Below are 18254 nucleotides of genomic sequence, written 5' to 3'. Positions count from 1 at the left end.
AAAAAAGAACATAGTTTTACCATTTCTGTAGGCTAGCTACACAGTTTTGGGAATGGGCTCTGAAATTTAGTATGCCTCTGAAAGTAGCTTATCTGGCAGCACAGTCTAATTCCATGGCAGACCAGTTAAAGCAGGATCACAGCAGAGCCACAAAAATAGATGCTAGACTTGTGTATGTTGAGCCTCATGAGCAAGTGGTATGTGCCAGACGGACCTGTTTGTCTCTGAACAAAGGACAACTGGGGAAATTTTGCTGTGGTGCACCAAACAGGCCATTAAGTTTTTTTTTTTTTTTTTTTTTTTTTTTTACTGCTGGGGTTTGTCTGTTTTTCTTCATATACCTTGTTCTGCCATGGAATTCAAAAGTTAAGAGGAGAGGGAAGAGACCAGAAGATGTCCTTCTGTTCAATTGCCTCAGTATTCTTAACCTGAGGGATCTCCTGCCTGAAGGCAACCTGACTTCAGCCAGTATACGAAAGTCTTGGGTGAGACATCACAAGTAGACTGCTGTTGGACATAGGCCATAAAAGCGATATATGCATGTACCATCCTCAACCTTTCTACTATCCGTCAGAATGCCATTCCGTTGGTCTTATTGTTTCATTGCTTGCAAATTCAGCCTTTTACTAAGATAAGTGGGGAATTTTTTCTCTTACTCCTGTTTTGGTTGTTACCCAAGAAGGCAGGAAGGGTGGGTGCCAGTGTGGAAGACAAATTCCACATAACAGCCATTCTTTGTCCTCGTTTTGTTTAGGCCCTAATCGCGACCACAGGTCCTGTAGCATTTGCCAATTCTTCATCCGAAAGACTCTTAGAAACAGGCTGTTCTCTCTTTCTATATAATTAGAGATTGAATGGCTTAATCTACTAGCTAAGCTTATGTAGGGTACCTCAGGGTCTGACGCATAACTGGTGAACCACAAGGCCAAGAAACCTCTGCCTGTGGCTTTAGCTGCACCTCCAATGTCCGATGTTCTTTGTGTTTCACTGTTGCAGTCATCACACTTGGGTTATCTGCCGGCAGATAGCACTCAAGTCAGCCTGAATACCAGAGACTTAGTATTTCTGAGTCGGTAGCTGTCACGCCAGGTCTGACGTCAGAGAGTCAGGGGTATAAAAACAGGCAGCCGACGCCATTACATCAATCTTTCTTGCCGAGGAGCCCGAAGCAGAAGCAGTTCACATGAGTGCCGGTCTGCCACTACCTGAGTTTTCATTTCTGAATTGAATTATCCTGAAGTCTTCTAAAGCTAAATACCCCATTGGGGATCCTTTTTTCTTGCCCTTACAGATGTCAGAAAAAAGATAATTGTCTTGCCTCTCGAAAGCAAGTACCACACTGAGATTTCCATTCTTACTGCATCACCTGTTTAGGCCCAGACCACGACGTACCTCGCTGTAGGTTTTCTGCCTTGTTCAATGCCCGAACTGTTCTTCATCTGGCACTTATTGTCACTAAATACTTTCGTTCTCTATCTCTGTATTCCGAAATGGCTTCGGTATGCCATCCGACTACCGATCTTACGAAAAAACGTAAGGATAAAGACAGACCGCACAGGTCCAAAACTGCCGACGCCGCTTCCATTAAGCTAGCCGCCAGTTCGCCGGTACTCAGTGAGGCACTTTTGCAGCCCCTGATGCCTGCTTCAGTAGATTCACAGACCTCTTCCGAGACCCGTTTGGAGTCCGGTATGCCATAAGACTCTGACTGTGGAACCTGCGGATGTCTCTACCTTGGATGGGTCTGGAGCTGCTGAGCAGGCACCGGCTTCTGAGGAAGTTATTCGCACTACTGATATTAGATACAAACTGACTTCTTTCGCATCTTCAGTTCTGTCTAAAACTACCAAGCTTCTAAGGCCAGGAGTATGTGCTATGCCTAAAAAAGCGACGACCCATACTCATGCACCTGCTTCCTTGCCACAACATCAGATGCTTAAAATAACAGAAGACCTTATGCTGATTAGGAGAAGTCAGCCTTCCCCTGCTAAGAGAAAGAGACCTGTCCCCAGTAGCTTTAACAGACCAATAGTCCGACTCTGAGGTATCTGATTATGAAGACATGCCTTTATCTGCTTATGAGGATTCAGATGCAGAGGAATCCATTCCCTCTGCTTCTCTAGAGGATTTTTCTTTTGGTGAAACCTTACATACGTTAAGAGAGCATTTCCACTGGGAATGCCAAGACTATCCTCAGTCCAAAAAGAGACTCTGAGAATTTCTAGATTTGCTACAGCATAGGCCTTTAACAATACCCCCAGTCCTGGATGTTGTGGATGATGTCTTTATGGAATCCAGTTTAACTCCTGATACCTTACCTCCTGCTCCCAGGAAACCAGACTGGTACTACAGAGTTCCTGACTCTCACAAATTCCTTTTCAAAAATCCTATTGCTGACCCAGATTTTATCTCCCACGGGCCTAAAGGTATCAAAGCAAATGCAGCTAAGAATCCCACCCCTTCGGACAGGGATTACAGAGCTTTAGACAGATGGGATAAGAAATTATACACCTACAGCTCTCGCCATTAGCACTTTGAATTGCCAGTTTCACATGCTGAAGTACTAACAACATATTATGGAACTTATTAAGCAAAAATAGCTACCTTTACAGAATGTGCAGAAAGTAAAGAATTACAAGAGCTTATGTGTTCAAGCCAAGTCAGCAAGCATACTTTGCAATGTCACAATAAAGTAAATAGAACCTTGTCCAAAATGTAAGCGCTTTCACAGTCTCTAACTGTTTCCCGAGGAAGCAGTCATAGGGACTGTGAAAGCGCTTACGTTTTGGTATTTTAAATAAAGCATTTATATCCAGCCGTGGTGGACAAGGTTCTATTTACTTTGTTTTGGTGTTCTGCTTCTTTTGGAGCCTGTCCTTTATCCAGAATTCTTGCAGTTTGGTATTATGCTTTGCAATGTGGCTTTGACGCCCTAGAAGCATCTTGCAGGGCAGCAGTCACTGTTTCTGTACTGAGAAGGCATGCTTGGCTTAAGGAGCAGACCTTGTCAAATCAAAATTACTAGACGCTCCTTTGAACAAGGACAATCTGTTTGGTATCAAAGCAGAAGAGGTTCTTAAAAAGATGGGAGAAAAAGCTAAATCTATGCAGACAGTTAGACTTCTTGCAAGTACAGCCTCCTAGCATTGCCCCTCGAAACATTGGTCCTTTCCAGCCCCCTCAAGGCCATCTCAAACTAGATCTAGGGGGTAACAGACCCCCCCAGACTAAAGTCTCAGGGTATGCAGAGATCTAAGCAATGATGTGGCTCACTTCTAGAACAGGCAGTGCTAAGCCATTCCCCTACGGAAAGAAATCCTAATGACTTCTCAACTCCACTCCCCACCTCTGTCCAACTGCTTGTACCCCTAGGAGGAAAACTTGCCCATCATGCAAAAAATTGGACTTCCATCACCAAAGACCGATGAGTCATCATCATTGTATCCCAGGGGTACAAATTTTACTTCCACTCACTGCCAACCTCAAAAGGGTTCCCAGACCTTCCTCCAAACCAGTGGGCAGAGGCACAAAACCAAGTTCAATCACTGCTCGCTATAAGGGCAATTCAGCCTGTTCCTGCAGAACAGATAGGCTAAGGGTTCTATTCCAGACTTTTCCTTGTACCCAAAAAAGAGGGCACTTGGCGCCCAATTCTAGATCTTTCCATTCTAAACACCTTCCTCTTGGTACCAAAACTCAGAATGCTCACACTGCAGCAGCTTCTTCCTATGCTGGCCAAAGATGCCTGATTAGCCACCCTAGACTTAAAAGAAGCCTATTTGCACGTCCCTATCAGAGACTCTTGCAGGAAATATCTACGCTTCAGGGCAGGATCTATGCATCATCAGTTCTCTGCACTTCCTTTGGCATATCCACTGCTCCCAGAGTATTCCCAAAATATCTGGCTCCAGCCATTGCCTACTGCAAACAGAGAAAAATTAAATTTACCCGTACTTGGACGACTGCCTGATTCAGGCAGACAGGAAATGCTGTTGCAGCACCTGACATTTGTAAAGAACTTTCTAACCTCCCTGGGGTACACCATCAACGAAAAGCAATCAAAACTAGTCCTTAGTCAAAAGATTGTATTCCTGGGAGCAAGCTTGGACACAGCATCCCAGGTGGCATTCCTTACTCCAGAAAATCAAGCCTATCTGACAGACTACTTCACTCACATGGCCACCAGAACCCAGCTATCCGCAAGGAAAATCCTGCAGGCCCAAGGGTTCATGGCCTCATGTATCCTACTAATTCCATATGACAGACTGCATATGAGGAAACGTCAGTAGTACTTAAAAAGTCTTTGGTGCCAACATTCTCAGGACAAGGAAACTGTCATTCATTTCATACCTTGTCTAAGGACAGTTTCTTTGGTGGGCAGCAGCATGTAACCATAACAAGAGACTGCCCCTTACTCAACTCCTCACCGCCCAGACCCTAACCACATACGCATCAGACTATGCCTGTGGGGCACACCTGGATGACAAGTGCATTCAGGGCCACTGGAGCCCAAGTCAAATTCATCTGCACATCAACCAAAAAGAGATGCTAGCTGTTCAGCACGCTCTAACAGCTTTCAGATCCCTGCTGCCACCAGTACCCCTGCTAATAAAAACCGACAATACCACAATTATGTGGTACATCAACAAGCAGGGGGGAACCCACTCCTACCCACTCTACAGGCTAGCCATGGCCCTGTGGAACACGGCTTTGGACATGCAGGGTCCATCTGCAAGCTCAAATCCTGCCAGGCCAACAAAACTCACTGGCAGACAACTTAAGCAGATATCTCCTAGACCCTCAAGTGGCATTTAGAGCTTTTCTGCCTTCTGATTCAAAAATGGGGGACCCCAGAGGTGGATCTCTTTGCCTCCCCCTGCAATCACCATCTCAGCAAATTCTGCACCTGGACACCTCACAGTAGGGCCTGGAAAGTGGATACCCTATCCTTCCAGTGGGTAAAGCTCTGAATCTGTGCATTGTCGTCCCCCTCTGCCCCTTCTCTCAAGAATATTGCTCAAGATAAGAAAGGGACATACCAGGGACAATTCTGATTGCTCCATACCGGCCACGCCAGCACTGGTACCCATTCCTGCATATCCTGTCACCGGTACCACCCTGGCACCTACCCCAGAGCCTGACGCTGCTCACTCAGCAGGGGGGACAGGTCTTGCATCCGCAACTGCGAGCCCTAAATCTTATAGCCTGGCTTATTCCTTGAATTCTCCCCCGTGACCAGCCTAAGCAAGTAGGTGCTGGATGTCATTCTTGAAGCCAGAAGACCCAGTACAAGAAGATCCTATGCTGATAAGTGGAAAAGGTATTGCTCCTGGATTTCGTCTAAAGGAGAGGAAATTACTGATCTTTTCACACATTCTGATTATTATAAGGTGATTGCCTACTACAGATTTGTAGATGACATACTTTTAATATGGGATGGTAGTCCAAGTGAATTAAGAACTTTTATTAATGATCTAGAAAAAACCACTGAGTTTCTAAGATTCTCAATTGAATATTCATATTCTGATATTAATTTCTTAGATTTACATATCAAAAAGGATGGAAAAGGAAAATTAACATATTCCCTTTATAGAAAAGAATGTTGGAAAAACACGCTATTACAACATGAAAGTATGCATCCGAGATTCATTTTTAACAATATTGTAAGAGGACAGTTTACCAGGTTGTATAAAATATGTCAAAATGAAGAGGAACGTAATGATGAATTTGATAATCTAGAACATTTATTTATAGATAGAGGATATAATCCAAGAACAGTGGCCACTATAAAAGAGAATTTTATTAATAATGAACTGAAACAAGTCACAAAAGTATTCTACAGATCTAAATTAGAAGGTAGACAGTATGATAGACAAGATTCTAAACAAGTTAGATGCATTATTAGCTATACCAGTGACAATAAATATTTAACAAGTATTATTAGTAAGCATTGGTCCATTTTGACTACTAATGATGAAATTAAAAGAATAATAGGTGAAAGACCTACTTTTACATATAAAAATATGAAAAATTTAAAAAGGATTTTATGTAAAGAAAGATTAATTAACACGACACATCATAGGCTACCCACGGGTACTCACCCATGTGGAAAATGTAGCTCTTGTCGTTGGATTTTAACAGATAAAGATTTTGTACATCCTGAATTACCATTTATATTTGAATTTAAATGTTTTGCCAATTGTGAAGATAATAATGTTATATATTTGGCTACATGTGAAAAATGCCCTGCATTCTATGTTGGAATGACAACAAGGAAATTAAAGGAGAGAATACAGGAGCATTTGTATGCCATAAAGAAAGCAGATACAAAAAAATGCTCTCTCAAAACACATCATACAATTTCCAACGCATAATTTTAAATTCAGGGTGATACAAATAAGATTGAGTGATGACAGAAGAGGTGATAATTTCAATAACTTAGAAAACTTAGAACTTGACTGGATTTTTAGATTTCGGGCACAGCAATTTCCTGGCCTAAATAGTTATATTAGCATTAGATCTTCCTTAAAAAAAACGTAAATATCATTAATTTCATGCAAATAGATATATATATAAATTGACACATATATATATTTTTGTTGCATTTTTTGCTATACTTATATAGATTTTATATGTCCATTTTTACTTCTCTATTTATTTATTATAAATATATATACCATATTTATTTATATCTTATCATACACATTCTTCTTGTCATCACTCTAATATCTTAATATATTTAATACTATAATATCAATATATCTTCACTTTAGATTTTTTGATGATTAATATCATCATAGTTTTTATACAAAAGGTGAATTTATACTGATAATTATCTTGATGTGACTATAAATGAACTTTTTAGCTAACATAATCAATAAGAATTAATAGGTCTTTCTAAATATAATATTATCTTTTTTGTCACTGGTCCAATATTTTATCATAATATATATATTTATTAATATCTTTATCATACATTATATTTAATGGTTTTTGAACATTCACTAGTATTCATTTATATATTGATTTTAGCTTTACATTATGAATTAGGATGTATTTCCTTTATACTACTGTATATAATAATTTTTGGTTTATTGTTTGTTTTAATTGTTATACTTTTTCTGCTGCTTTCTATGGCTGCTATTTCCTTTCATTGCTGCTAATTTTCAATTATTGCTGCTATTTTCTTATAGTTGTCAACTCTTAAAGTCTTTTAATGTTTTTAATGTCTTTATTGCTTGTCAATCATATACATTATTTTGCACTTCAATTGACATACACATTTCATACATTTTATGAAAGCTGGATATGCTGCATTTCTGCTGATTTATACTAATGTAAAGCTTGTCATATATATAGATTCTTAGTCCTCTATATAGGTGTTCAGTTGTTTATTAATTCTTATCACATTTGCCTGCTGGCAGATGAACTAATAGTAATGAAATATAAATGATTGATTTTATGTTTTAAAACCATGTCTTAAAAACCATGTTTTTTCGTTCTGTTTTTGCACACAGTTATTTGATTCTATTGCTTTAAATGAATGAGCCTTTTAAATGCTTAAATGCATAATTGATTAATTATTATTCAATTGGTTCAATCAATCCATTTAGTAATCAATTTTTTTATATATAAAGAGAATGTCTTTACTGTGATGTTATAATTCATCTGAAGAAGCGTGCAGTTTGTGGGCACGCGAAAGCGCTCATTTTTCGTTAATAAAGGTTCGTTTTATCATCGTGGTGTTAACCTGCTCTTTTTGTTGTACTACTTGCTGGATCCTGGTTGCTGGTTAACTTTGAGAGAGAGGTTGGTTACTTTTTCATACTGCTGGTCTCATTTTCTTCTGCCAATCGGCTCTCTACACGAATGGAAGGCTCTTCACTAGAACTTGACTATGTTCCCGAAAGAACCCAAGTGAATGTGAAATGGAACGTCCTGATGGAATCAAAAGTAAATCCATTGCTTGATGTGGATTTATTGATACAAAACACTGCTAATGAAACAGGTACTGTGAATCTACTAAATGACTTTAACCCGCTTTACAGAGAACTTGAAAATAGTCTATACAAACAATTCAGGTTAATCTGGCAGCACCGCCATCTGGAGGCGTGCCTTCACTTTAAAGTGGTCCCTAGAGGAATGAGGGTCCTGTGCATGCCGTCCTACGGCAACAGCCATCCTGAACTTCTTAAAAGCTGGCAAAAAATGAACTTAGAACTCAGCTTTAATTATATCAAACTGTTGATTGACTATTTCCTTCCTATAGAAAATGATTTAACTGAAAAGACTGATAAGTTATACAAAGACATCACCAAAAGATTTAAAGGGGAAATGTTTTCAACTAAACTTGACAATCTCATCAGTCAAGTTACTGCTTATGGAGACAGGTTACAAGTCATTAAACTATGCAAGCTACAAAGGGACCAAAATGACTTTGCCAGTGGTCAGGTATTTGTTTGGTCCAGATTCAATCGGGGAGAAGGAACACAAAGAATGGGAAGAGCCGAAATGGCCAACATGAATAGTGAACAATCTATAAATGAGGTATCTGATATTTCCCCTTTAATTGGTGCTAACAATGTAGCTGTAGTTAGTGATTGCAGTACGGAATCGTCAGCAAACAGGCATATAGACCATTCCTTTCAGATGACATTAATACACCGCCTCCTAACCAAATGGCTCTAACTTCTCACTTGGGTCTAGGAGCGAAACCCAAACTACAACAAACAAACATAGATTCTTTTTTACCGCTTCCGGTTCAGCAAAGGAGAGACACAAGAGGAAGATCAACGAGCCTGGGGAGAAGGAAAAGGAGACCATCGGAAGAACCGCTAAACAAAAGGGGCCGGCAAAGGGATTGAACAATTTAGTATTTAATTTATCTAACGCCACGTTAACGGAAACGGACTATAAACTTTTAAATAGAGGACTAAGCTTTATACCAGCACAAGTAGGTAACATATCCAGCATATTAATTGAATTAAGAATTTTTATAAGTTGTATTGTTCTGAAAATGTTTTTTAAATCAACTACACCACAAGCTAATAATGCTAGTGACTCACAGAACACTTTTGAATGTTTTAGAAGGAAAAGCATTTTTACGCCTATTCTGCATCCTTGTTTAGACTGTTTTATAAAGGCATGTGAAAATGATTTATACAAACACTATTCTGAATATAAAAAAGGATCCTTATCACTGTTTCATAACATATCAAAAGATGAAAGAATTGCTTTGAATGCTTTAGCCAATAATTCAGAGATTATAATAAAACCTGCTGACAAAGGGGGAGGGATGGTTATTTTAAACTTAAAAGATTACATGTACTATATGGAACTTCTATTGCAAGATGATAACACTTATAAACAAATAGATTTAAAAGTGGTTGACAAATTAATATATGGAGTCCACCAAGATATTTACGATTTATTGTTAACAAGACAAGTTAGCCATGACTTTTATAAGTTTCTATTTATTGAACATCCAACCATACCTTACATCAAGGGGCTGCCCAAGATGCATAAAGGTATTACACCCCCGCCACTACGTCCCATAGTAGTTGGAAATCAATGGGTCACAGAAAATATCTCTATTTTTATTGAGAAGAAACTGAAACCTTTAGTTAATGGTATTCCGACCATCCTAAAAGATTCCTATCAGTTATTAAATAGTCTAGACAATTTACCTAACCAAATTCAAGATAAACATCTACTGGTCACCTTAGATGTTCAAAGTTTATTCACAGCCATACCAAATGCTTTTGGACTTGAAGCAATAAGCTTTTTATTGAATAGGCTTTCCTCTTATAATAATAATGAAAAGATTTTAATAAATGCTCTACTTGATATAGTCCTTAGTAATAATGTGATGATGTTCAATGGCCAATTTTATATACAGCAGTGGGGGGTTGCCATGGGCACCCCTTGCGCTAATACTTATGCAAATTTGGCAGTTTATAAATGGGAAATTACTGATCTTTTCACACATTCTGATTATTATAAGGTGATTGCCTACTACAGATTTGTAGATGACATACTTTTAATATGGGATGGTAGTCCAAGTGAATTAAGAACTTTTATTAATGATCTAGAAAAAACCACTGAGTTTCTAAGATTCTCAATTGAATATTCATATTCTGATATTAATTTCTTAGATTTACATATCAAAAAGGATGGAAAAGGAAAATTAACATCTTCCCTTTATAGAAAAGAATGTTGGAAAAACACGCTATTACAACATGAAAGTATGCATCCGAGATTCATTTTTAACAATATTGTAAGAGGACAGTTTACCAGGTTGTATAAAATATGTCAAAATGAAGAGGAACGTAATGATGAATTTGATAATCTATAACATTTATTTATAGATAGAGGATATAATCCAAGAACAGTGGCCACTATAAAAGAGAATTTTATTAATAATGGACTGAAACAAGTCACGAAAGTATTCTACAGATCTAAATTTAGACAAGATTCTAAACAAGTTAGATGCATTATTAGCTATACCAGTGACAATAAATATTTAACAAGTATTATTAGTAAGCATTGGTCCATTTTGACTACTAATGATGAAATTAAAAGAATAATAGGTGAAAGACCTACTTTTACATATAAAAATATGAAAAATTTAAAAAGGATTTTATGTAAAGAAAGATTAATTAACACGACACATCATAGGCTACCCACGGGTACTCACCCATGTGGAAAATGTAGCTCTTGTCGTTGGATTTTAACAGATAAAGATTTTGTACATCCTGAATTACCATTTATATTTGAATTTAAATGTTTTGCCAATTGTGAAGATAATAATGTTATATATTTGGCTACATGTGAAAAATGCCCTGCATTCTATGTTGGAATGACAACAAGGAAATTAAAGGAGAGAATACAGGAGCATTTGTATGCCATAAAGAAAGCAGATACAAAAAATGCTCTCTCAAAACACATCATACAATTTCCAACGCATAATTTTAAATTCAGGGTGATACAAATAAGATTGAGTGATGACAGAAGAGGTGATAATTTCAATAACTTAGAAAACTTAGAACTTGACTGGATTTTTAGATTTCGGGCACAGCAATTTCCTGGCCTAAATAGTTATATTAGCATTAGATCTTCCTTAAAAAAACGTAAATATCATTAATTTCATGCAAATAGATATATATATAAATTGACACATATATATATTTTTGTTGCATTTTTTGCTATACTTATATAGATTTTATATGTCCATTTTTACTTATCTATTTATTATAAATATATATACCATATTTATATCTTATCATACACATTCTTCTTGTCATCACTCTAATATCTTAATATATTTAATACTATAATATCAATATATCTTCACTTCTTTAGATTTTTTGATGATTAATATCATCATAGTTTTTATACAAAAGGTGAATTTATACTGATAATTATCTTGATGCGACTATAAATGAACTTTTTAGCTAACATAATCAATAAGAATTAATAGGTCGTTCTAAATATAATATTATCATTTTTGTCACTGGTCCAATATTTTATCATAATATATATATATATATATATTAATATCTTTATCATACATTATATTTAATGGTTTTTGAACATTCACTAGTATTCATTTATATATTGATTTTAGCTTTATATTATGAATTAGGATGTATTTCCTTTATACTACTGTGTATAATAATTTTTGGTTTATTGTTTATGTTTTAATTGTTATACTTTTGCTGCTGCTTTCTATGGCTGCTATTTCCTTTCATTGCTGCTAATTTTCAATTATTGCTGCTATTTTCTTATAGTTGTCAACTCTTAAAGTCTTTTAATGTTTTTAATGTCTTTATTGCTTGTCAATCATATGCATTATTTTGCACTTCAATTGACATGCACATTTCATACATTTTATGAAAGCTGGATATGCTGCATTTCTGCTGATTTATACTAATGTAAAGCTTGTCATATATATAGATTCTTAGTCCTCTATATAGGTGTTCAGTTGTTTATTAATTCTTATCACATTTGCCTGCTGGCAGATGAACTAATAGTAATGAAATATAAATGATTGATTTTATGGTTTAAAACCATGTCTTAAAAAACATGTTTTTTCGTTCTGTTTTTGCACACAGTTATTTGATTCTATTGCTTTAAATGAATGAGCCTTTTAAATGCTTAAATGCATAATTGATTAATTATTATTCAATTGGTTCAATCAATCCATTTAGTAATCAATTTTTTATATATAAAGAGAATGTCTTTACTGTGATGTTATAATTCATCTGAAGAAGCGTGCAGTTTGTGGGCATGCGAAAGCGCTCATTTTTCGTTAATAAAGGTTTGTTTTATCATCGTGGTGTTAACCTGCTCTTTTTGTTGTACTACTTGCTGGATCCTGGTTGCTGGTTAACTTTGAGAGAGAGGTTGGTTACTTTTTCATACTAAGCAAGTAGGTGCTGGATGTCATTCTTGAAGCCAGAAGACCCAGTACAAGAAGATCCTATGCTGATAAGTGGAAAAGGTATTGCTCCTGGATTCCGTCTAAAGGAGAGGACACAACTCTGCCCTCCTTACCTCTAATCCTGGATTATAGTGGATCGACTCCACAGAGGCCTTTCCTTCTCTTCCATTAAGATCCATGCCTCTGCCATCTTGGCTCATTACAACTCTGAGCCACCCCTATTCTCTCACCCTCTCATCAGACAGTTCCTTAGAGGGTCAGACAACTTAAAGCCACCAAGGAGAGCACTCACCCCTGCGTGGGACCTTAACTTTGTACTGGAAAAGCTCACACTACTCCCTTTTGAGCTTGTAGCATCAGCAGACTTAAAATTTTTCTCATGGAAAACAGCATTGCTCCTGGCCATCACTTCAGCAAGAAGAGTGTCTGAGCTTATGACAGTGGGAACCCTTCGTTATTTTTCATGCTGACAGGGTCTCCCTCAGGACAACTCCTTCCTTTATGCCCAAAGTGGTATCCAGTGTGACTCTCAACCAATCTATCCATTTGCCAACCTTCTTTCCTAACCCACAAAATAAAGGGGAAAGGATCCTACACTCCTTGGACGTGCACAGACAGCTCAGATTATACCGGAATAGGACTAGGCCCTTCAGGAAATCTGACCAGTTATTACTCAGTTTTGCACCAGGGGCAGAGGGCAAGGCCATTTCAAAACAGACAATTTCCAAATGGGTAGCACACTGTATCCATTTTGGCTACAAACACCATGGGAAACCAACCACTCAGGGGTCAAAACACATTCCACTAGGGAACTACCTCTACAGCATTCCTCAGGGGAGTCCCTACCAGGGACATTCCGGAGGCTGCTACTTGGAGTTCTGTACACATTCACCAATCATTACCACCTGCCTATATTTTCCAAGTCCAGGGCGGGTTTTGCAACTGCAGTCCTGCAGGGCATACTAGCCAGCCCAAACACTTCTACTGCCCCCACCCTTTCTACAGCTTTGGGAATCAACCCAAGTGTGATGACTGCAACAGTGAAACATGAAGAACATAGTACAGTTGTGTACACTTACCATAAATGTAGATGTTCCAGTGTATTCACTGTTGCAGTCCTGGTTTCCCTCCTTCCAGCCCCCTAATCTCTCTCTCACTCCTCTCTGTGTATATTACCCCTTGCAGGGGTATTGGTATTTACTTTATACTGGTGGTATTTTTTCCACCATAGCTTAGCTCCCTATTGGGGGGGCTCCTGACATTTGGGGCAAGAAACTGATGTAATGGTGTTGGCTGCCTGTTTTTATACCCCTGACAACCTGACGTCAGACATGGAATGACAGCAACCGACGCAGAAATACTAAGTCTCTGGTATTTGGGCTGACTGAGGGCTACCTGCAGACAGATAACCCAAGTGTGATGACTGCAACAGTGAATACACTCTAACATCTACATTTATGGTAAGTGTACACAACTGTACTTTTCTCCTGATGTGATTATCAACCTGGAGGTTCATCCAACGTCAGGCATGGATTCACAGGCCGAGCCCAGTTCTGAGTCCGTCTTGGCTTCGGCCGCAAGCACATCTGTGGAAGTTGAACAGACGTCCGACTAAGATGTTGTAGGGGAACTTGGGTTTGAAAGTACAGAGGATCCTGGGGGGGTACCTTGCACCTTGCACCTTGCACCTTGCACCCAAGCAAGAGAAAGAGTTAGTCTGATGCATTTGACTGTGTTAGGCCTATGTCTGGTCTTCGGACAATTTCTTAGGATCATTTCACCTGCAAAGAAAAAACAAAAGACTAAGCATTTTTACCCTACCAGAGAGGCCCCTTCAGATTGGCAGGCCTTTCCTCAAAGTTTATTTCAAGTGTAACTCTCCTGAAAATGGAAGAATATTTCAAATGGGATACTTACCAAATTTCTGAAATTCTGAAAAGATATTAGCTACTGCAAGTTGATGTCCCTGGCCCCTTTGCAGTTCCTTCTTTGCATCCTGCATTTCTGGATGTTTTTCGCAATGCTTCACAAACTCCAGACTCTCAGACCCTGGCCCCCAAGAAGCCAGACCGCTTCTACATTGTAAATAGGACTGTAAATTCCTCTTCAGATGCGCTGCTGCAGACCCAGCAGTTATTTTTTACCTACAGAAAAACCTAGAATGCTTCCTTCCTCTAATCTTACTCCATCAGACAGAGTAGAACCCTAGAGAGACTGGGTAAAAAGACCTTTTACATCTGCCACCTTGGCTTTCAGGGCCATTAATTACCAGACACGTGACACAGTACTCCTTAGAGCTTTTGTCTCTGGCATCTAGTGCCATGGTGGAGATTCCAGATTCAGACATAAAAACCTTGGCTGCATATTTCCTGGGAGCTTCCTCCCAGGTAGCAAAACATTCCATTAAATGCAGCTATGATGCTGTAGAGGCTTGTGCCAGGGCATTTGCTACTGGTTCATTTCTTAGGTTTCTCTGGCTCAGGCTGCAGCCCCTTCTGGATGACTTCAAATCGTAAGTTGATGAAAGCATCACTAGACAATTCAGCCTTAATTGACAAGGCAGCAGCCCTCAAGGGGAAAAGGCTTCTATTCAGGAATGTTTCTGATACCCAGAATGAATGGCTTCTCAAGACCAGTACTGGATTTATTCCATCTCAACACCTTCCTAAAGGTTCCTACTTTCAGAATGTTAGCACCCCAAACATTATTCCCTCTTATCCTTCCCCGGGATACATGGCATCTCTAGGTATAAAATATGCTTACCCTTCACATCCCCGTTCACCCCAGGTTCAGGAAAGTGTTACATTTTTCTGTGGGTTCTGGCATTTTTAATTCTCTGCTTTGCCCTTTGGTCTTTCTACAGCACCTGGGGTGTCCACAAAATGCCTGTCTCCAGTGATTGCACACTGTAGACTTTTGGGCATCCAGATCTTCCCATACCTGGACAATCTGCTTTTACAGGTCCCAAATTCTCACACACTACTCCAAAACTTGGAGACCACTGTTTCCTTCCTCTGAAAACTGGGATTCATCATGAACATATTCTTGTTTGTCGAATACAGACTGACATTGAGTGTCATTTCTACCTCAAAGGGTGCAGGACCTTCGGTTCTTCTTTCACTTCCTTCTCCCCTTAACTCACATCATGGCCAGGGAGTTCCTCAGGGTATTGGGATTCATGGCTTCTACCATTCCCATAGTACCAGTGGCAGAACTCTACATTCAGTGATTTCTCAGATCAGTGTGGACCCAGCTTTCTCACCCACTAGAATTCCAAGTCCACCTCATTTCCTACCTAAAGAGGGAACTGCGCTGATGGATACATCATATAAACCTCAGTCCAGGTCCACTCCTTCATCCTTTCACCCCAGCCCTAGAACTCTGCACAGACATAGCCATGGGCTGGGGAGTGGCCTTGGGCAAATTCACAGTTCAGGGAATTTGGACCCCCTCCCAAAAATCAGAACACATAAACAGGGAAATGCAAGCATTGCTACTAGGTCTACAGGCATTTCAACCTCTCCTTTGCCCAAGCTGTCTTTAATTCTTCACAGACAACATGGCAGTCCTCTGTTATGTGAATAAGTGGTGGTGGTGGGGGTTGGGGGGACGACCAAATGCTATCTCACGTGTAGGTTGGCTCTTCTGGTATGGGAATTTATGGCTCAATACCACATGACTATTCAGGCAGTGTACATTCTATCCAACCAAAATCTATGGCTGGCTCCTTTGGCAGATGATCTGACTCAATCCCACAAATCGATGCTCCACAGGGTATAATCCACTAGTGAGGTGTCCCTTAAATAGTTTTTTGCCCCCCCGAACAGATAACTTCCAAAATTTGTGCCAGAGTCCCAAGTCCTCTGGTTTGGAAGTAGACATCCTCTCCTCCTCTTTGAAAGGAATGTTCTTGTATGCATTCGCTCCCCTTCATCTAAGGTCCTGTTCAAGGTTGCCAAGACAAACCAGAAATCTTGCTGGTGACTTCCTTTTGGGCAAGACAGCACTGGTTCCCTCTACTTCTACATTTAGCCAAGCGCCATTACCAGAAGTTATCCCAGAGTGGACCTACTGACACAGAACAAGAGGATCCCTAGTACACCCACACCTGTCAACACTACAGCTGACACTGTGTGATAGGATTCTGATCCCCTTCAGACACCTATTTCTCATAGGGCATGCTCAGGGTTTTGTAGAAAATCTTGCATTTCCAAGTGGAAAAGATTTTCACTCTGTTGTCTCCCAAAGAACCAATGCCCACTGACAGTGGGAATCCCAGTGGTTGTCTGTCTTGTGTGACTTGCTGTCTGCTGGCTTGGCTTACTCCTGTGTCAAAGCACACATCAGCTGTTCCAACTTGTCTGCCTCTTTTCCACCTCTAGTATCCAGATTTGAGGTGATACAATTCCTTAAGGGCATCCTTCACATTAGACCTCCCAGGAAACTTATTCCTCCTCCTTGGGACCTTAATTTTTGTCCTAGAAAAACTAATTCTGGCCTCTTTTGAGCCTGCACGCTCAGCCTTCATCAAACATTGCTATTGGAAAACTGTCTGATGTCAGCCAGAAAGGTGTCAGAGCTTCAAGCCCTTATGGTGGTGCCTCCCTTCTTGGTATTTCATAAAGATAGAGTATCCTTGAGAACAAATTCTTCTTTTATGCCAAAAGTGTTTAATGAATTATAACCAATTCATCCGATTACCTACCTTCTTCCCTTCTCCACAAAACCACAGTGAGAAGGTATTACACTCTTTAGATGTACACAGACAACTTAGGTTATACCTGGACAAGACTAAAGCTGATCTGGAAGTCTGATCAGCTGTTTGTGAACTTTCATCTCGGTGCTCCGGGTTTACCCATTTCCAAGCAGACTATTTCGTGGATTTCAAAGACTATTTGCTTTTGTTTACCCACTCCATGTAAAGAGACGCCCTTCAGCCATGAAAGTCGGGTTCGTATTACGTTATCGAAAGATAACGTAATCGAATGGCCAAAACATCGAAATGGCTACATTTCAAAACTTTTATTGTGGGAGGCTGGGCCCCCCCCCGCTAAATATATATTCCAACTCAGAGATCGCACAACAGTGAGGAAAAGGCAAATATCCCAATCTTCACTGTACTGTGATCCCACAATTCAAACTTTGAAATGCGGCAGTTTCGATGTTTTGGCTGGTCGATTACGCTATCTTTTGATAATGGGAACCTGAAAGCCCACTCTATCAGGCTGTGGCTTCCTCTAAGGCATTCTTCATGGGCCTAGGTAACAGTGCCATCCCTGAAGCAGCCACCTGGTCTTCTATCCATACCTTTACCAAGCACTGCAAACTGGATGGCATTTACAGATCCATTTTACATGGCTTCATTGAGAGCTGCTCTGCTCCCTCCTCATCCTTTCCTTCTTGAGCTTTGACAGTCTCCTTCACGTTAAGAATATTGCAGAAAGTGAATAGAAGGACATAACAGTTGTGTTAAAATCGTAACGTAACCATAGATGTCCTCCTCTTCACTACTGTATCATTCTATCCCTCCCTCCTTCCCCAGACTACTGTTCTTCTTGGATGTACTGACCTTCTATATCCTTAGTCTGGCATTCCTCCTGGGCATTCAGTTCTGAGGGTGGTATGTGCGTACGTCGCTTTTATGGCCTATGTCCGACAGCAACCTACATGAGAAGTCCCACATACCTTACAGTAGTGTAAGACTTTTGTAGACTGGCAGACATCGTGTCGCCTTCAGGTGGGAGATCCCTCAGGTTAAGAACACAGCACCAGTGAAAAGAAAGGACACGTATGGTTATGGTAAGATTTTATA

At 39.5% G+C, this 18254-nt stretch overlaps 1 protein-coding gene across 1 annotated transcript in view; it reads left to right on the top strand.

Moving 5' to 3' along the window:
- FXR2 (FMR1 autosomal homolog 2) overlaps nt 1–18254 on the top strand; it is a 1381282-nt gene that overhangs the window by 130630 nt on the left and 1232398 nt on the right. The gene's annotated exons all lie outside the window — the stretch shown is intronic.

The sequence above is a fragment of the Protopterus annectens genome, chromosome 7.part0 (assembly GCF_019279795.1).
Source record: "Protopterus annectens isolate FY-2018-M chromosome 7.part0, PAN1.0, whole genome shotgun sequence".
Taxonomy (NCBI): domain Eukaryota; kingdom Metazoa; phylum Chordata; order Ceratodontiformes; family Protopteridae; genus Protopterus; species Protopterus annectens.
Note: the sequence above shows the minus strand (reverse complement) of the source record. Positions and strands in the feature narration are given on the sequence as shown.